This window comes from Phasianus colchicus, chromosome 25 (assembly GCF_987193195.1).
Source record: "Phasianus colchicus chromosome 25, bPhaCol1.hap1.1, whole genome shotgun sequence".
Taxonomy (NCBI): domain Eukaryota; kingdom Metazoa; phylum Chordata; class Aves; order Galliformes; family Phasianidae; genus Phasianus; species Phasianus colchicus.
The window spans coordinates 660,652-682,591 of NC_143460.1; the positions used below are offsets into that span (position 1 = coordinate 660,652).

At 43.0% G+C, this 21,940-nt stretch overlaps 2 pseudogenes; both read right to left on the reverse strand.

Annotated features, from left to right (window-relative positions):
- Positions 1–127: 127 nt before the first annotated feature.
- On the reverse strand, positions 128–20,503 carry LOC149915013 (E3 SUMO-protein ligase RanBP2-like; annotated as a pseudogene).
- On the reverse strand, positions 6,732–8,973 carry LOC149915014 (E3 SUMO-protein ligase RanBP2-like; annotated as a pseudogene).
- Positions 20,504–21,940: the final 1,437 nt, after the last annotated feature.

Consider the following 21,940-nt stretch of genomic DNA (forward strand, 5'->3'; position numbering starts at 1 on the left):
ACTTTTAGAAAGAACTTTCATCAAAACGTAACTAAGCTAAGAAAACAGCTAGAGAACTGCTTACCATCTCCTTCAATCACATGACTGCAGGGGAAACAAAACAGCTGAAGAGGAAGGAGAAACAACAAAGTTTTCAAGCAATGATTTTATTGACGGTAATTTCTCAAATGTATCTCAATAGCTTTCCTGTTTTATTTAAAATGAAATAAAAGGAGAAGGATGGCAAGTCTGATTTGGGTTTCCAATTGAATCTTGCGTCATCTAATTACAAATGTCTTCATGATATTAAAAATGAAAATATTTCTTTACATCTGCTCCACCCTCTACAAATATGGTTTTATTTTGCTGCTTCCCTAATCCTGAACATCTGAGCATTTGAAATCCAGCAACAAAGAGTCACATACGCATTTTTAGTAAACATCCAGCTGAACATCTGTACATCCACTCAACACACAACTCTTCCCTGGTGTATGTTCTTGCTCTATCCTGACTGCAATACTGTTGCTAATCATGTCATGGCATTTATTGTCTGCAGGGATGCCAGCATATTTCAATCACCTGCCCTTCATCGCTGACAAATTTAGGATCCACCTGCAAATTTGCAGAATTCCCAAATGTAATCCTCCTTTATTTATCCAAGCAGAGATGTGTACACAACACCTTGCACCTGGCTTCCAAAGAATAAAGGTCTATCCATTATGGTGCTGGACTGCACAGTCAAGGGAGTCTGGAGGGAAACGGTACAACTACATATACCTCTTCTTTAAATGCTAGGTGCTGTCCTCTGACAAATTTAGTCTTTGTTAGTCTTCAGCAACCGGATGAAAGAGCTGCTTGATGCAGCTGATCTTAACACACGGTCATCTTAGAACTGCAGCTGTAAGGAAGACCACGCCATTCAAAAGCTTTGTGTTAAACCACTACTCCTGAGTGGCAAGTCGTCTTTATGTTCTTGGGGAAAACTGGGTGTCATTAGCTGCTCTCATTTAAACATCTGTAAAAGCTTGAAACAGCTCAACATAAGCAACACTAAGCTTGAAGAGCAACTAGATTCTGATTAGCCCAGCTATCGTGAAAATAAGAATTACAACTATTGTTTTGTACTTTTAGATCACTAAAATAACATTCCTTTTACTGTCTTTAACATTTCAACCCAAAAGTTACAAAAAAAAAAATGCACTGAAGTGATTCTGATATGTTATTAATGACAAAGATTACATTTTCAGCACCACTGCATCTTGTGAAGAAAGTACATGCTACAGGATATTTTCACAACAAAAGGACTAGACTGCTTATCTTTATAACTTAAACGGAAGATAAAGAAGTAAATCTTGTACAGAGACTTGAAATATGAACTGTCACCTAAACTGCTTTAGAGATACTTACGTGGCAAGTAACTGGAAGCCATAGAAACGTTATAATGCCCACTAGCACTACGTTTGTCACAGAACTTTACTGCCTTTCCATATATCCTGCTTCTCACTTGGTGACATTTTCTTCTGCAAGGACCTCGCAATGCTTCCTGGGACATCTCCTGATTTTAGCTCCGCAGGCAGAGGTCTTTTCTCAGTGGAAGATCAGGCACATCAAGGTTGAAAATGGGATTAGGAGATGCATTTGCTGATCACTGCTGCACACTTTTCTAACCCTTTCATGGAAGCTGATCAGCGATATTCCAGGTAAGTACGTTAACCTTTACACTTGTGAAAGACAACGTGTCAGCTGATGCTTACCTCCACGTGCCACTGTTTGCCCATAGCGTTCACCACACGTCCTTCAACTGGTCTTCTATGTGCTCCACAGATGGGGACGCCCATTTTGTCATGGCAGGTAAACCATGTAATTATTCTCTCTTTGGTTTGTGAGCATCAGCAGTGAGTTCCTTCCTGTTCAAAAATTCATTAATTGAGAGCATGAATAGAACAATTTCAACTTCAGAGCTTCTGTAGAGATCATTTAATTTTTAGCACTTGTTTCAGTAACAGGATTTATACTATAATAATGTCTTTAGCAGCATCAAATACGACAGTTCAATATGATTATTTTTTTTAAACAAGCTTGATTGATTCTGAGAAAAGCCTGCTAAGTAGGATGCATCAAATCTCTATGAAAATAGCTACGGAGCTTGTCTCAAACAGGTTAGAAAGCTGTACTCATGCCTGGCTTACATTCTGGCTCTCTTAGCACAGGTTTCTTTTAGATTTACTTAAATGTAATTGAAGGAAAGAAAAATGCACTCCTCTGCATTTTCCCCGTGATATCAAACATCAGAGAAAGAAAAATATAAGCTGACAATACCGCTGACAACACTACAGGTTGTTCTTCAAATCAGCCTCTGCCATGATAATGAAATGATAGCTTCCTTTGTACTAAAAAGCAAACAACTAGTAACGTGTGTTGTATCCTACAATGCCCCCTCATCCATGCATCACTGGGGGATGTAAAAACATGCAGCTATGTATTCTGCAGCTGCAGAAGCTGATGAAACGAGATGAAGGAAATCTGAAAAGAAAAACACACTTTGTGCAACTCAACAGCAAAGAACATAGGCAAGATAATGACTGAAGCAGCCAAAGACAACCAATTTTCTGCCCTTTGTATTAGAAAAATAATGTCAATCATTTTGCTGCTATAAGCAAGTTTGCACCCAGATTTCCTATTTCCTATGGTACCACCCTGTGCTGCAAATTGCAGTCTTTCATCCCGCCCCACTCCCATGCTTTACCCTCAGACTCTTCAGAAATTTACATTGGAAGCTGGATGGCAAAACGGGCCCTAACTCTCTACATAACCACGTCTATTGCATTAAAAGCATGAAATCAATGGCTACACAGTTTACCTAAAAAAAAAAAAAAAAAAACGTGAAGGATCCCACTGAAATGAGCGCATTTATTAGTGAAAAAGGTGATAAACTGGACTCAAATTGGGGAACCCCTGTTGGGAAAATAAAAATCTATTTAAAAATGACAAAACTTCTGCATCTGATTTGTTTTTAAGTGTCTACCACAGTGTATCCTACTGATCTTGAAACATCACCAGGTACAAAACACACTTCACAGGAAATCTGGTGTCGAAGTAGACAAGTAGTTAATATTTTATGCACACATTTTAAGATATCCACTCTCAGTTTTGTGATGCATTCTTAGACCTTTTTCTCGTAAAAGACACTTTGGTTACTCCATCTCAGCAGGAAAGCCTTAGGAACCATAACCTCTACATCCCTCCCAACTTTCATTCCATTTTCATCATTATCAGTGATAGAAGGAAGGGTGAAGACCCACCTGCCGTCATTCTTGACGAATCCAACTCCTGCCAATACTTGTTGGCAGATATCACAGCAGAAGTACTTCCAGTGGTTGTTCATAGCTTGAGTAACGCAACCAATAACGAACTCACCTGTAGGAAACATAGTAACAGGATGTAAAATGCCATGCTACACAAAGTTAAAAGAAGCCTGCAACTGAATCGCTAGAATTACATCACCTTGCTCCTCTTCTAGAAAAGGACACTTTTCAACTGTTGTTCACAGTGTTGGCTTCTACTCCACTAGGCCTAGAATCAAGGCTTGAAAGAGCTCCATACTCAAAGCACAACAGAACTGAGTTTGGATGGCCCTGACCCTCCTGCGAGAAAACTCCTGCAGTCAAAGTACAGTAGAATACAAAGACACACAGAGATACAGCAGGAGAATGCACTTGCTAAACAGCAAATCCAACACGCACACCAATTTCTGATCTACCACAGAGTCCTGTGCTGGGAGGCACTGAGGAAGTGAGAAAACTACCGTTTCATATTCTCTGCTGCACAGCCATGCCAAACACTCACGCTGTTCTCTGCACGCACGCTGCAGCCAAGGCCCTGAGCAGCGCAAACGCTGCCTGCAATACGTCGGGAGCTCCGCCTCCTGCTGCTGCCAAAGGCTGACACCCGGCTCTGAAGAGCCTACAGATCAAACAGCTGCCAAAGAGAAGTGATCAGGCAGATAACAGGTATGAACGAAACGAACTCTAACATGCAAGTCTGTGGCATTCCCATGAAGTCATAGCTTTCCAAGAATAAAATGCGATGGTCTCTAGAAGTGTCGGGAAAGCTTGAGGCATCGCTGCTGACTGCAGCCCTGCTGATTTCGGCTACTCTCACTACATTCAAGAACTGGAAAAGCCCACTTTCAGGCAGGATTCATGGAGTGCTGCAGCCCAGATGGGTTTTTTCTCTCAATGAAAAGCCTTCACATTAAGCTTACCTGACATCGAAGTCACTAACTATTCTGTGAAATGTGGTATTCTTGAACCCACAATCCTTTCTCCCCTGTGCACAGGGCCCTGAAATTTTCAGCTGTTCGAGGGACAATATTTGAAAGCAGCTTTGTGGTTGTGTGTCCTAAAGGTTCGTCACTGGCAGAAACAAAATACACAACAACAGGGTTGGTGTCCTTTGACAGCTCCGCTGCCAGAGAGAGGTGGCCCTTCTGCAGCTCTGACAAGCTTTGCTGGCATTCTCCAAATCTCCTCTCAAAAGAATTGGCCAGTTCTTGAACTTTAGCTCTAACCCCAAATTGCTCTACTTTCACTTCACCATCTAAAAACAAATCCGAGATTTCCTTAGCTGTAGTCACTGCAGCCAGAGATCAGCAGCTTTTGTTCTGTATAATCTCCAGGGTAAAACAAAGCCAAACAAACTACAGAAGATACTGAAAAGAACTGTAAAAACCACTCAACCGACTAACCAGCATCACCTGTAGCTGTCCAAATTAAAACACTGTTTGATGTTTCAGAGGGCACTAAGTTCATTTCTTTAGCGATGACATGCTTTGCACACACCTCAAGAACTTGGTCCCTTCTCATAAGGATCCTGTAACACTTCTTCTGTGTATGGAAGAGGACCCTGAGCTCTCCAACACCGCGCTCCTTCCACTGAGCAGCATCTCTGGCCCAACTGTAAAATTTCGCCCTCTCTTTGAAGGGAATTCCTTCATCTTCTTCTCCAGACTACCTCCACCTAAAACACAGCACAGTAATGCGTGATTTCCCCAGAAGTTGTTGTCACCAACAACACTGTTACAATTCCGACATCATAATCCAAAATTATTCGATGTTTTCCTTTCTTCAGTGGCTTTGTACCCACAGCTCTATACTCATCATGCACTGAAGTGACCGAACAGCCCTGCCTTCTCAAAAGGAGAGAGCCCAACAGATTTCAGCCTTTGAAATTCATTTTTAAGCTATCAAGTGTGCCGGCATATTTCCCAGTGAAATTTCAGGTCTGCTGAATGATGTGCTGAGTGATAACCCAGCACTGTTAGCATTCCAGGTGTTCCCCTTATGAAGGCTGCTAAGTAACTTAATACTGGCATTTGATCAGAATAAGAATCAACTGAAAATAATAAATGGAGGCCTCACAGCTGCGTATCCTCCTCACTTTATATGTGCACATTACTGCCTTTTAACATCCTTCAATTAACACATCTTCCACAGTTAAAGAAAAGCTTGAAAGCACTGGAGAAACGTGTGACAGACAGGCATTTCTGAAGGAGAAAAAGAGCAGGCAAGGCAAGAAAGAAAACAACAGACGTCGTAATATGATTAACGGATGAGGAAAGGCAGACAAGATATTGCAGAAAGAGGAAGACAACATTTTGCAGACTTCATCAGATTAACTGTTCCAATTAAAGGACACTACATACTGTTTTTTTGTGCTCTATCAGTCTTGCTTAGTCATTATACTAACCTGCAATTAAGTTCTATTCTTTACAGGAAGCCAAACTAGAAGACTACAGTCATTGCAAGCTTCTCCTCTTATTAGGCATACTAAGGTTAAACACGAAATCCAGACATGAACAACTGAGTTAAGCCTTACAAAGCTACATCAGGCTTCTTCAAGCAAGTTGTTCTACTTCCTAAAAAGCTGTATCACCACCTCCTGGTAAACTCTCTGACACGCGAGCAGTTTCTGTGGATTCTGCTTCTCCGCTGCTGGCAGCTGACTGCACAAATACTGTTGCTTCACTGGTTGATGGAGTATGTAATTCTTCCTTACTTGTAGAGACTAAGTCAGTACGATTAATAAAACAGTAAGCAAATAAGCCATAAGAGCCTAAGATACAAACTTCAAACTACATTAAGTCTGGACACTAAGAATAACGACTCCCTCCAAAAAAGCCACATTTTCTCTCTCCCCTCCCTCCCTTCCAGAAATTGATAAATTTCTTCATTTATTTACAACAGCAGTACAGTAAAAACATGATAGTAAGTTCTCAGTCTCTAACTTTCCTATAGTGCTACTAATGTTTCAGAACAGCTAACTAACAGGGATTAAGGGAAGTGAACAACTGGGGAAAAACAAAAAAACAAACAAGAATTGTTGTTGGAAGGTTTCAGACATTCTTCATCACTCTTAAAACACACACAGCTTTGACTCAACAAGAGACTGAAGTACCTCTGAAGCAGTACGATTCCAAAACAAGCACCATTTCCCTTGGAAACTGCTCTGAAATCACTTAACTCTTATATACCTGCTAGGAGGAATTCTACTAGCCAAAGCTGTTTCTACTTTAGGAGGCAAAGCTGTTTCCTTTCTCTCCCGGAGAAACTTAAGTTCTTAGTAGTACCATAGTTCCAGTGCCAGAACAGACTTGAGACACAGTCAAACAAGCCAAGTAGTTTCTAATCTGCCGGACGCTTTATTTCTCACTAAGTGAAAATAGTCTAAGAATAATACTGCAAATTTATTGCCTAAACTTTCGTAAAGACTTGACTCGTACTTTTTCTTTGAGTTTTTACTTCTTTCTGAGAGCCTTCTGGACTGGCATCCTCCGCACTGCTACTAAAGCCACAGACAGACGTAGAAGGGACCTGTGGAGTTTCTCCTTTAGCCTTCTGCTCAGAAGATTTAGTTTCCCAAGCAGTAACACATTCACGTTTGACTGGGGGGCCTGCTGCAAAGCACAAAAATTAGTGGAAAACAGCTGATAAGACAGCTAAATACCGTGATCATTTTTGGCACATACATTATAAAGTAACCTAACGATACTCAGAACATCTTAAATGTAGAGCTATTGAAATAACATCATTATGTAAAAAGACACTCATTCAGGATAACCAAGGAACTGTAAATCCGTCATACTTGGGTTTTCTGCTGCTATCAAAGAACCTCCATGCAATAATGAAGACTTCAATCTTGCAACTGCCACTACAAATACTAGCTTCCTTTGACATTTACTTATATTTCTGGAAGCTCAATACATGCCACCTTTTATTAGTACACAGACACTCACAGCCTCAGAAAGAGTGACTGGCCAAATGGAAGATGACAGTTTTTCTCAATTTAAATATTGTAAACATATTGTAAATGTTGTCTGTTGGTTCTAGTAGCACTATACACTTTCCTTTTGAAATTCAAGTCACAGACCAAGAACAGGTCAGCATTTTCATATTGTTACAAGAATTATTGATGGCCATACACCAAACAAAATACAACCACAGAGAAGAGCCATATGGGTATCATCTACAGAGGAAAAGCAAAACCAAGGACTGAAAAAGAAAGTAAGAAACGGAAAGCAGTCAGCAGCAGCGTGTGCTACCGATGAACTTTGAGCATTTGGAACTCCAGATGATATTAACCAGAGACTGAATAGAGCTTATTTCACAACGCTTCTGGGAAGTACAAGAAGAAAAACCACGACAAACAAAGGCTCAAGCGACAGATACGAAGTTACTGGAAAGGAATGGAAGCAGACAAGGAGGATGCCTCCTAGTTGAAGGGATAATTCGAGTTGAAGCTTAAGCACAACTGCTGTTCTCGTAGGTTACCAGTCAGAGCGAGGCCTTGAACACAATAACTGCCAGCTCAACACAAAAAACGCACTGTCAGCACTTCACCCTGACATTTTAAACAACGCCTCGTTGTTTAAACAATATTAGCATCTCCTGGTTCTAGCAGTACCAAACTCCTTCCCTACAAAAAAAGCAACACTAAGATCAACTCTGACGCCTCGGACAGATTCCAAAATCCTACCCGCAACTCCCTTTCTCACTACAGACTTGCACTGAGTCCTGCATAAGGCACGCTTCTGTTCTTATGTGCGAAGAACTACAATTTCATATTTACTCAAGTTGAAAGTCTAGGATTTGAAGATTCACAGACGTGCATTAGAACTGAAAGAAACGACATACTATTAAGACAGAAGAAGTAATACACAATGACCAGCATTAACAAGTGATTGACTAATGAGCTGCACACTTGAATAAATTACTGGTTCAATTAACACTCACCTTTCTCCAGGATTTTGAACGAGAAGTTGGAGGGCCCACCCTATGCCGAAGGAGCCGGCTGGGATGCCTCGCTCTCCCAAGGTTTCTGAGCAGCACTACAGCTTTTGGGTGGTTCAGCTACTCCCGCTTTTTCCTGCTCTGCTTTCCGAGATGCTGAAGTTCCTTCATCTCTCTTTCTTGGACGATTTAAGCTGAATCCAAAGAGGGAGCCGGGGGCTGAAGTATTCCCAAACGGGAATGTCTCTTTGTTACTGAAAACGCTCCTGACAGATTCAGATCTAAATACAAACTTTGGAGCAGAAACCTCCGTTTTTGCTGGCGTTTCAGAGGTGCTTGATACCTCTAAAGCTTCTACGGTGGCATCAGAAGCATCACCACCATGGCCGAGGTCGCTTCTCTCCCTGGTAGCTTCCTCCAGCACAGCTACAGCGTTGTTACCACAAGGAGATGCTTTGGCTGCATTCGTATGAGAAACATGAGATGTTACCAACGTGCCTTTCTCACGGGTGTGCTCACTCTTGTCCCTGTCTGCTGTTTCTTCAGACTGGAGTGTAACTCCACTACTTGAAGGCAGTTCGTTTTTGTCTTTTTCATCCATGTTTGTCAAGTCAGTTGTACACTCTTTGGATGGATCATCTTTCTTAGCGGTATTTTTACTGGACTCCTGTATACCAAATTTAAATCCACCTAGAGGCATCCACATTGAAAAATTACATCCTTCCTCTGCAGGCTTTGCTTCACCATCTGCAAGATTCTGAGAGGTACATGCTGGTGTTTTCCCTTCAAATTTCAAGGAAAATTCTTGTAGAGATATTTCTGAATTAGTTTTGCTTGTATTCTGGCAAGTAACACATTTTGGGGCAGTGAGTTCATTTCTTACTAAACAGATGTCACAGTTCCACTGCCCCCCCCTTTTTAAGCAAAGGCAGATCCTAATTTGTCCTGTGCGGCACTAACACTGGATTCTAGAGGTTTTAAAACCACACGTTTTGTGAAATAGCCTGGTTCAGGCAGTGGTGGATTTGTGCTTGCCTGTGGAAGGCTGTAGTTGTAGCGATCATCACCACCACGAGGCGAAATGATTCCAGCAGATGGAGCATCAAAATGCAAAGGTGCACCATACGTGTCTTGAGGAAACACAGCAGCACAAGTGTTTCGCAGACGTGGCGTGCAGATTGCTTGTTGATGAGCGTATCTACGCTGCTGAGGTGCAAGTCCATCCATGCCACAGACAGGTGCCTGTCATGGTTTTGGTTTTTGCTTATTTGATTTTCAATATTCCACATCAAAACATCATGTACTGGAAGTGTTAATGCTCTAATTCTACGTACCTATCCCTATACATTACGGAAGTCATGGGATCTGACCCTTCCGGGGGGGGGGCTGTCTCTTACTGCCTGGCAGTGGGTGCTGGAGGTGCTTTCCTAGCCGTTCCAAGCTTTTTCAGGTTTGACTCGGTCTCGGGAACTCTCTCTCATATCTTATTTGATTTATTAGTCTCAATTTCAACTAGATTGTATTATATTGTATTATTTTGTATTCCGATATCATAGTTAGTAAAATAAGTTTACCTCCATAGATCGTTGCCGCTGTTTTTTTTTTTCCTTTTCCCCCTTCCTTCCCATTTTGTGGGCCCAGGTGGGGGGTGGGGGGGGCAGGGGCCTACTGCCCCCTGTCACGGGCATAAACTGATCTAGTTAATTCCGTGACAGTGCCTAAAGAAAAAGCACCGTTACTTCCTTGTGGAAAAGGAGGAAAAGGGATTAGGGTGCTAAAGCCCATGCAACATGTACTCTTAATAGCAAGGCGTACCGTAAAATTACATTTCAACTCTAATCAGTTTAAACTAAAATCATACGTTCAAAACTTGAGTGGTATCTGAAAACACAGACTGGGGAGAAGCGTAAGCTGAATAGACTCATTTTTCTTTAGTATTTAAAAAAAAAAAAAAAAAAAAAAAATCAAGCCCCCATACTATTTTGGAGAAAAGAACATTGCAGACAATGAGCAGAGGACATATGTTAGCAGGCTAAAAACATGCTTTGCTGGCTGTTTCTCCCAAACCCAATATCCCAAAGCTTAGCTGATTACGGAACTTTCTGCCTGTCTCCAGCAGACCTCAAGTTTAGTAAACGCTCTCTAGGGAACCGCAGTTATATCCTGCTACACACAGAATCAAAACCAGTTCAACACATCAGTAGAAATGGCTTGAGCGGATTCGTACGTCCTCACCTTTGTTGGTGTTACACTGGTTGCAGCAGTTCTTTGAAGATACTGCGAGTTACAAGCAGGTGACTGGCTACAGTGAACAGGTGGGCCAGAGGTAGCAACTGAAAAGGAACACCAAGAAAGGAGCTTATATCCAGTTTTTGTGATTACTGACTTGAGTGAACTTTCCCAGGGGACCAGTTTTACTCATTCATCTCAGAACACTGCAGAAACATTTTCAGAAATCTTACTCCGTTTAGCTAAGTGTTCAATTAAAAATTCAGCATCAACTTACCCCTTAAAGGAGCTTCATGAAGATTTTGTGCTCTCCGATAACCATCTGACACTGTATCTGTTTCATAGCTTCCAGCAGGCCAGCAGTGAGATGATACATTTACACTGGAACTATTACGTTTCATTTCCCGTATTTCATTCTATTAAAGACAGTGTTTCAATTAAGAGCATGTAAACGTATTACATCGGTATTTGGAGAAAACCTAAGGAACGATCCCTACGCTCCTCTGCTATTTAAAAGCATGTTCAAGGTCTGAGACACACACACAAAAAAAAGATGAGTTAAGTGCTGCAATAATCTATGATCTTCCCATGCTTTATGAAACTGAGACTGTTCCCTGAAGCTAGAAATAAACCCAGAACAAAGATGACAGTAGCTAAGCTGAAGAAAGCACAACTTTCTGCATGCACAATCCTCAGGATTACTTCCCATATCTGAGTACCAAATCAGAGTTTGTAGGCAACAAAGTTTTACTCTTGAACTCACTTTAAGCAGATGTTTATAGCAGTTCTCTTCACTGAGTTTTAAGAGGTAGCCTGGTAAGGGAAGTTCAATGCTTGGGTCACAAAGTACTTACCAGAACAAAAAGATCAACCATTCTGCATCGAATATAGTGACTCAAGTTGCTTACCGTTAAAGCTTCCACGTGCTGACACAGCTTTTGAAGTAAGGACTTGTGATCTTCTGCCCACTGAGAGAGAGTCTTAGGAGAAAACTGGAAAGAAAAGAAAAAAACTAATTGAACTTGGATTTTTTTATACAAATGTAACACTTCCCTAGAAGAGTAACCGGCTAATATACCTGGTAGGTATTTGTTGGCGAGAAAGAGAACTTCTTAGGTGATGGAATTGAATATTTTACTTCCACGTGTGCAGCTGGTGAGATATTTCTGGAGGCAAGACTTCCCTCTTCACCATTCTCTCCAAGCTCCTGGATCACTGCATTCAGCATTTCCGTTACAGCTTTAACAGATACCAGCAGCTAGAAATGTATTTGAAATGCAAGTCATGATCGCAATTCTTCCTCAAAGCAAGAGGCTGTGCTCTGATCTACGGCTGAACAGTTTGCAAGGCTTTCTGCACAGAAATTCTGGGTGTTTTTTGTTGTTTTTGTTCCCCCAGGAAAGCCCTATATCTGTTAACATTAACGTAAGACGACAACTCACACAAGCATTAATTCTTTTACTTACTTTGTCAGCTACTGACGGGTCAGAGGAGCTTTCGTCAATGATCTTCATCAGGTAATGCTTTCTTTTAACAAGATAGGCTTTGCGTTCTTCTGGTAACGTATCACTCTCAACCTCTTCTGCCTTTCTTTGGTAAAGCTAAGTAACAGCATATGGATTAGGAATAATCGGTCGGAACGTAAGTAATAGAAAAGGTAATGCAATTTACAAACTTACAGTGGCAAGATTCCAGTACGAAACCACATTCTTAATAGCTTCAAACGCTAATAAAGCATCATCAGTTTTGCCTTCAGCTGCATCCAGCATTGCAAAAACTACACGTGCCTCTTCTTCATAGGCTGCAACCTGGAAGACCTACAACCAAAGCAAAAGACAAGTCACATGACACAGTGAGGACACTTGGAACAGCCAGTGACTGTAAGCATCTAGTAAGTAGTTGTAGTGACTCAGCAGTTCCCATACAGTAGTCAAATAGGAGGTGGTATTAAGGCAGTTCAGTATCTTCCAATCAGAGTGTTTTAAAACTCAGAAGTTCAACAGAAAGATACTACCAAATCTGAGTATTAGCAGTACAGTGACAAAAAAAAACAAAAAAAACAAAACCAACCACCACCCATCAACACACAAAGCCAACCGAAACAAAAAACAAACCAACCAGCTAACAATTCATATGTAAGCCTGTGACATACAACCCCTCTTACTCTCATCTTTGAATAATCCCTCAGTACCTGGATGTCCACACTATGGAAATGTCTGAAGAGAGGATATGCAGGTTCAGGAATACTTCTGTGCTTTTTGATAGTTCTCAAGCTAAGCAAAGTTTTCTTCCAGTAGTAGACGCTTCTTCCAATATATTCTTTCTGGTCGTGGGAGTTAAGGCTAACGCCCTGTTGAAGAAGAGAAATTCAAACTATCACAGAAAATTTAAGTAGAGTGTTATTCATACTTATTCTTCCCTGATGCAGTTGTTTTCTTGACAAGTTCCAAGAATTTCTCTCTCTCTCTCTCTCTCTCTCTCTCTCTCTCTCTCTCTCTCTCTCCGGAAGATCCACTCCACTGGAGTTTCCTGAGCAAGCCCATGACCCAGGTAAGCCTCCTATTTATTCTCTTTGTCTCGCTGTGCCTAACTCTCTTGCTTATTTCATTATTATAACATCTTAATATTATTAAATTATATAATATTCCTTTATATAATTTTCATTGATTATACAATGTCAAACAAAAGGAACTAGTTTTACGCAACCTATGGGAATCAATCCAGAAGCCATCTAGAAGGTTGGTTCCAATATTTCCAAACTGAAGCAGCCTTACGTTGTTTTTTTCTGCATAAGAGCACAAACAGCATCCCACCAGGATCTTTGCTTCTCAGTACAGAACTGTTTGCACAGCAGCAACGGTAAGAACAGAGGTTGATGTGTGCCACGCTGAGTATTAAACTTCTCTTGCAGTTCTAAGTTGCTAGTGAACACCATCCCGAGTAAAAAAAACCTGTTTTGGTGAAAATAAACAAACAGAAGGTATTAGGTAGCAAAAAACAGGCATTTAAATGCATTTAAGAACTTAGGAAGCTTGCTTACTTCAAGGTCCAACAGGCAAATGGACTCAGGAGCATCTGTTTCCAGTCTCGATGTCTCTTGGGGCAAGTGGAAAAGTTGTTGTAATGATCTGCGCAGTGGGAATAACACTGACATGGAATTCCACTGCAAGCCAAGCCATGCAAGGTGCTGGAGACTACCACTGTGCATCTGAACAGCACCTATGCAAAAACAAGGGTTGCAAGAAGCTAGGATCTGCGTCCTCGTTAGGAAAGGTATCATTCTACTCCTGTGTTACACTCGAATTCAAAGCCAGACTTCATCATCAAGTTAAGCCTAAAAAATGGGAAGATATCATTAGTTCACAATTCATCCTGGAATTATTTCATTTTCATGCCTGTCACCTGTGTTCATAGATTACACATAACAATGTGGGCCTTCCTATCAGCACTCATCAGCATACAAGCACTTTCCAGCTTCAATTGGAAATGAGTCAGAACAGACCAGAAGACAACAGTGTGGAAGCAAGAAGTATGTGAGAAATTCTTCAGAACCTGGCATGATGATACTGCCCCTCAGCTACAGCTGAAAGTGAAACTTCTTGCAAAGCACCCTCTGAGTAGGGCAACCACGAGCAGCTATTACAGACATTGTCTTTTGTGGCAAATGAAGCACTTGTAGAGGAACCTCTAATACAGAGTCATGCTTATGTTGAGTTTAAGTAGCATCTCTTACCAATATTGTATTTACTCAGTTCTCCCTGCTCTGGTGCTTGGGGACTGACATCTGCCATATCATCTGTGCCGAGAAAAGACCTCTCTTTAGAAGCTCCACTCCCAAACAGGCTTTCAAACAATGTAAATAAACCACTTCTGTTTGCAAGTTTCCACAATCTCTTTCAAGAAGTCTTCCTTGCCGTGGCTTAAGTTCAGCAACATATGACCTAGAAAAACGTAATGTCACATAAGAACACTCAACTTAAACAAGGACAACAATATTTGATGCAGTGGGTTGTTCCTGCTGCTTTAGGCTGGGAATCCAGACTTCCCCTTATGATATTTACAAATTTCTAACTTACACTCTCCCTATAATTAAGTCACCCTTTTAGCATATGGGCTGACAGCAGTCCCAAGGCATTTTCAAATCCAGTTCTCCAGAATTACTGTGTATTTTTATTACAATGACACTGCAATTGTCTTCAAAATAAGTAGCTGTCAGTCTCCTCTATTCAGGAACAATTCAGCCTGATGCCCGGTGTTTTCTTCGTTTTCACCTAGAGCCCACAGGATAATGAAGACTGAAAACAACTACCTCGGCTTCATCAAAAAAATGAAAAAAAAAAATGCACCAAACCTGTTGGAACAAAGAAGGGAACAAAAGCGACAGGAAAGGAGCAATATTTTCTTTTATACTTGGGACTAGCAATGCTTACAAATAGTATATTAGTAGGCAGAAACCAGCAGGCTCGGAGACACTGAAAGTTAAATTCTATCTTAATGTCCTGGAAATAAAAAGAAAAAGCCCATTACGTGTCAGGATCAAACCGCTCTTTTGTATTTCATACGTAGCTAAAATACAGAACGTTTGATAGCATGTTCCAAGACGCCAAGTGTGCTCTTTAACAAGCCATTAACTCTGACATTAACTGCTCATAAAATGGAACTATGGAACATTTATAATGCTTAGTTTTTATTACCAGACTGGCTTTTTCGGTCACAGGCCAACATTTCCAGCGCATCTTGCCCAGCACGATCTCCTCTTATTAGTTTTGACTTTGGTTTAGGAATCTGGCAAAGAAAGAAAAGAACTGCTACAGCTTCTTCTCAACAAAAAACAACTCACCCTCATTTAGTCTTAAAAGTTAGGAAACAAGCTTGTTTCTTTCCTGAAAAGGACACAAGGTGAGTAACTGAACAATTGCAAATAGCTGTAAGAGCGCACAAGAGAAAGCGATGTTTTGAACGCAAGCACTTGTGCAAAAGGGAAAGCTGATTTTATTCCATAAAGCAAAGAATTAAGCTTGATCAAGCTCTGCTGCTTATGCAATTAGTATGTGAGAGCTACTCAGGTCATTCCCCTCCCCCCCATACCACTAACCTTAATATTAGTTATTTTAGCTGTATTACAGAGAAGGGAATAGCCTATAGGAAACACACTCATTAGCCCTTAGTCACTTTACTTCTGACAAGTGAAACAGATGAGATTTTCTTCACACTACTTGAAATCTTTTAAACAAGTATGGAAGGGTAAGATTTGGCCAGGAGACAGCCTCAAAAACAGTAGTTAGTTTTTGGAATGCAGGCGTTCAGTGCGCGTACAGTGAGAGCATTCAAGAACTGCAACAATTACAGGCACAAACTGAAGAGTGACTTACGTGGAAACTTTTCAGACAACACAATGCTGCGAGTTCACATGCATCTCTCCATTGTGCCTCGTTGTTCTGGGCCGTTTTCAGCAGGAAAGTTCCAGCGTGCATGTAGAAGTGTCCTTTCATTTCAAGGAAGGTACGAGACAGCTCATCAGGTCCATTCGCACACGGCTTCACAGAGTGAAGCACACGATCAAAACTGGAACATAGAAAAGATTCATTTTCAACCAAGTCCTGGTCTCCCAGGATTTATACTAGACCCCTATCACTGAGTCTTCTCTGAGGCCTTTAGCTCAGACACAGCTTGCGGATCAAGCCTAGCAACATTTGCTCTTTGCAGTTAGTACAGAGGAACTCCTCTTCCATCAATAAAGCAGCTACTCACTGAAAATGATGCCTGCTAGAAGTTCGGTGACCCAGAAAAAATATTCATTTTTTTTCTTTTTTTTTCTTTTTTTAAATAAGCAGAACAGTTAAAAGAGTACCTTTCAAGGGCCCCTCTGCTTTCTCAAACATCTCTAGAAGCAAGCGTCATTTTAACCAAGCTAGAATAGGCCAGCAGATGACCCTTCTTGACAGCTCTCCAATTATTTTTATCAGCCTCCAAGTCTCGTACTGATTCAAGATATTCCTAAAGAATAAAGTTCATCACAGAATGAGGAACCGCCATCCTTCTATGAAGGCAAGAGTTTCTCCAGAACTTCTTGCTACATAATCCAGTTTCCCAGGTGAGATGTTAACGTATTCTTCAGCAGCAATGTTCCAGGAACTATTTGCCTCAGCAATTCCCTCCCTGATGGAGCTGCTGTATCTAACTTAATACCTCAGCTAGAAACTAAACAACTCTTTAAGGCTTAAGAAAATCCTAAATAAATCATTGTTTCCACAGACATTACATTTAAAGGAGTTAAGCCACTTGAGAATTAGCTGCCATTGTAACGATACTAAGAGAATAACACCAGTTTCAAGGACATGGGAGATTATGACAGGATCAAAACATGATTAAATACCTCAAATGTCTTTATGACGCACAAACACCACTCCAAGCTGGAGTCTACAGGTATTTTCTTCTCCGCCTCCTGACAATGAAGCACAGCATCTCTTAATCCATTATTTGAACGGTAGAGAGCAACCAGTCTGATGTTAAGGTAGGGATCGTCTGGTCTCGCATAGAGCTCGGTTTGAGTCATATCAATGAGCTGATTCCAGCCATCTTCGCCTTCACGCTCCAGTAACTGCTCCTATCACATATGAAGGCAACACGTTAAAATTTCATTCTCTATGAGAGCCTCTTCAGTAACTATGTTACCTGACTGTTTTCTCATTGCCACGTTACAGGCTACGTTACTCAAACTGCTCTGGAAAGCTGGTAGGTGCTACAGAGAGTTTGACAAACATTTTAGAAGTGAGGGAAAAAAATAAACAAAACACACAAAACCCAAAGCTTTAGAGTTTGCATCTTGTAGATGCTAAGTTAGATGCTAAGTTAAGACTGTCAAACCACCTGGTTCAAAGATGCCACACATCAATACAGAACAGCTTGTCTAAAAAAATAAAATAACATAACCACACAAAAAATCCCAAAGCACAAGCCTCTCAAGATTTTGATTTCATTGCAGTTGTGCTCCAGAAAACTAACACCTGTACAAAAGTGAGATTGTATGACTGAAAGCATTTACACAGTATTAGGGAATAACAGCATCTCCTACACTTGACAGTTTTCAACTCAAATTAAAAAAGCTAGAAAGCAGTGTAGTCATGTAATAGAGACAATACTTAACCTATCTAATCTTGACCTCTTGGATAATATTACTACCATGGTTTTCCCATCGCTTGACGCAACTAAAGTTTCTTCTAGGCACAGAACAGAGATCAGAAGCAGGAATTTACCTTCAATCTGTAAGCAGCAGGATTCCCAGGGAAGAGCCTGGCAGCTTTCTCAACCCAGTACTCTGCTCTTCCATCAGCGATGTCGTTACTGCATAGTAACTCTGCAATCTTCAGTACAAGATCTTTCTGCATTGGATTCAGCTCCACAGAACGCTGGTTTTCCCCATGCATACACGTAAGAAAAAAGGTTACTAGTAACTTGATCTTGCAGTCCACGTAGAACGAGAAAGAAAACATGTCAAACATGTCCCCCATTAAACAGACCCAGCAAGTCAAATTAGAACTATCAATAAATACTTTCTCACTACTTTAAGAAAAGCCTCCCTTTTGAAAGGCCACCATTGGTTTGTAACACCCAGACAACTGCTGGAATTCAGAACACCATAAGAGAAACAATGTCAAAACCAGCTCCTCTACCACCCGCTGCTGCTCTACTCAGACAGCCAGACCAGGGGTATCTCTAGCCTAACCTAATACAGAGGCTTCCGGAAAACAGAATTAAGTCACAAAGGCTGATGGCACTCAGTCACTGTGCTGGCAACAAGACTTTTGTGTGTATCCTCTCCCTCCCCGGTGCCCGAACAATGAAACACAGACTGTGAAGTTCACATTTATATGCTTACCTAATCGGAACTGTATTTGCCCCATTCCCTCTACCTCTGAGGAAACAAACAAACAAAAAGCCCACCGCTAACAAGAAAACAAACAATGCAACTGAAAAACACTCTCAGCCCAGTCTTTCAGCAGCAGCCTACTGCAGAATTCTACAGGGCTCAAAGATTCTTAGTCCAAAGGGCAGCGGGAAGAAGACTATCTTACCTTGTAACACCCAAAAGCTTTTTCCGTGTTATCCTGAGCCTCGTAGATCTGTCCCAGAAACCTGTGAGATTTGGGATCTCTCTCTCGGACACTGAGATAAATAGATGTATATCTACAGAGTAAATAAAGAAAGAAAGAAAAACCGGAAGGATCAGTATTCCTCAGTATTACAAGTCCCCCCACACCTTGCAGCTAACGTGGGACTTTAATCTGTCATACAGGACAGTTAGCTGTATTTAGTTCAAGGGGCTTGATCTAGGTCTTCAAGTAAGGCACAACATTATTGCTACACGTACAGATGTTGCATATTTGCCTGCAAGCACTGGCCTTCATTAAATAAAGCAGTAGCTCACAGGAACTGTAAGAAGGACGTAACACGATGGCATAAAAGACATTTCTACCAGATGGGTTTTTACAGCACCACGTAACTACCCATGCTTTAAGTTGCTGTTTTAGGAAGATTTAAATGGCACCACATTTCCCATTTGCTGCTACCTTAAAACAGCATGACAACGGTCTTCATTTCTCCACTCTACTTCATTTAGCTTTCCCATCACACTTTAAAGAACAGAACAACATACGTAACGTTTATTACCTCTTAGCAAGTTCATATTCTTTTATCTCAAAGTACAGCTTAGCAAAAAAGAATCCTCTTAACGATCTCTGAAGAAAAAGAAACCAAAAGGTACATTTTAAATATACAGTACTTTTGAAGTAATTGAGTAGGGAGACCCTTCTTTCCAGGGGTGCATAACACTTCCGAAAGTGTCTTCACAGCTATCAGCTCCAGTTCACTCCTTGTACTCTGGGCCTTGTTTTTGAAAGACACAGGAGTAAGAAAATAACATTTCTTCCCAGTAACTGGCAAAGGCTACCAAAGCGAAACTGAGGTTAGTAGCAAAGCAAGTCCTCACACTTGTTACTTTTCACAAGCACACTTCCGACTAAAGAGAGGAGAATGGAGTCAGCTACATACAAGCTGTTTCTCTTGCAACCTATCTACGTTGCAGAAGAAAACAAATGCCACAAATCAAGCTCCTCCTGTCCATGCTTCTGTCACCTTCCTCTCCCGCCTGCCCCGCCTCCTCGTAAACGGGGCTGGAAAGGAACTTCAAAAGAAACGCCGGCAGCCTCGCACAACCCTCCTCTCCAAAATCAACGCAACAGGAAGACCAGCAGCTACTTCCATCACCGACCGCGCTCCACAGCCAGTCGTTCCAGAGAGCAGGGGATCACCCGGCTGCCCAGCCACCAACGCAGGCAGCAGAGCTATTTCCCCCCGCCTCTCCCTCTCTTCCTGCCGGCGTTTCACAACGCCGTCGCACCCACGGCAACAGCAGCCGCACAGCGGCCAAACGAGCCCAAAGCCGAACGGCACGCGTTCCCTATTCCGGCTCCTCGAGAGAGGGAAGGCCGGAAGCCCGGGGACCGTGCCCACGGAACGGGAGGGAGCCGAACTCCGCCCCGCCGCCGGGCTCCTTCCGAAGCCGCCGAGGGCTCAGCGGCTTTCCGAGGCGCGCAGCTGCGGCGAACCGCGTTTCCGAGGAGGCGACTCCGCGCCCGCCCGCCGGCAGCCTCCCTCGGCTTCGACTCCCCGCCGGAGGAGCCCGCCCTCGGGCCCGGCACCCGCGGGAGGGGCGGAGGGACGGGGCGGGCGGGGAGCGGCCCCCACCGCGGCCCGGGGAAGGCCGAGGGAGCGCCGCCGGCGGCGCCGGCCGGGCCGCAGCACTCACCGCTCTGGGAGAGGAGGCGGCGGCCTGCACGGAGGCGACGTACCGCTCCACCTCGGGCCTCGTGCGCCGTGCCATGGCCGGGAGAGGGAGCGAGCGAGAGGGAGCGGCGGAAGGCCGGCACTCGCGCGCCGCTAAGGGAGCTCCCCGCCGCACGCGGCGGAACGCCCTCCCTGCCGACCGCGGCGACGCGCGACGTCACAGCGCGGGGCGGGGCGGGGCGGCGCATGCGCGGCGCCGAGCGGCCGGTTCGCGCTTCGCGCGGCGGCGCTTTGAGCCGCGGGACGTCGGGCCGCTCGGCGCGGGCTGCCGGGCGCCGCGAGGGGCTGCGCGCGCCGCCGGTCCCGTCCTCGGCCGGCCTGCCCTCGCGCGTCTTACGGAGCTCGGCGCGGTGAGGCGTACCGAGCCGCTCTGCTCACCCGTAGCGACGCGCCGCGCCGCGGAGAGTGGAAGCGTCGTTTCTGCGTCGGGTATTGGAAAGGGCGGTTGATCTGAAGAAGCGCGCTGTGGCGCATCCTTAGAAACAGCTGATGTGAAAAGTGGAAGTTCCGTGCGCACATTAGTAGCGTGTTTTAGAAACGCAGTTACCGAGTTACGTGAGAAATCCTTTCTCACAAAGCTGCGGTAGGCTCTAGATGTCCTAAGCGATGTGGGTGTAGTGTTCTGAACCGGGAAACCCGCTGTGAGGTGGTTCGTTAGGCCAGCAGAAGTGAAACACATTGAACACGCTTTCAAGGAGCCAGGGCCTTTGCACGAAGCAGAGCTGTCCCACTCTGTGGGAACCTCAGGGTGCCGCAGGCGGGCTCCAAGACACTCCCCTCTGTCCTCCTTCCCTGCTTATCTCTGTGCGAGGACAGAGGGATGACCAGAACAGTGACCAGTGTAAAGGGCACAAATGCTAGGGGTAATTAAACAACTAAGAGCTTATGTTTCTGTGCTATCTTGGTGCCTGCCTGTCACGTCCCAACTCCTCACGGAGTGAGACAGTCCGGCCTTGTGTAGAGGCCCTGGCTTCTCTGATGTTTGCTACATCTGTTTTTCTCTTGCTGGCAGTTTCTTATCTAACAGAACAACTCTACAGTATGTTTTCTAATCCCTAACACACTATACTCGCATTGTTTGGACCATTTAACAACTATTCAGTTTTGCAAGAAAGAATTAATCACATAATTCAGTAATAATGTTTTAAAACATACCGCTAACATATACGGTATTTTACTTCTTAGATCACTATTTCTAAGGATAAGTTACAGAATACAAATGCATGATGTTCTACTTCTTCAAACCAGCTGCTCTTGTTAATGTCAAATGCAGAAACAACATTCCATTTCCACAATTCCCCCCTCTTTTTCTTTCAAAGTGTTGATTTCTGCAATTCCTTTTTTTTCTTTTTTTTTCTTTTTTTAAAGGTACGATTCTAAAAACTTCTTCACTTTCTTCATTCTCCATTTCATCTAATATCATCATTTTATCCGAGTGCGGTGGTGGTTCCACTGCTGTTTGCTTAGGCAGCGCAGTTTCTGTTAATCGCTGCACCAATCCCCCCACGCAGGGGATAATACAGCAACCGACGGCCGTCAGGACTCCTGCTGCCACAGTCAAAGAAGTAAATAAGGACACAATCATCCCTTTCCATTTG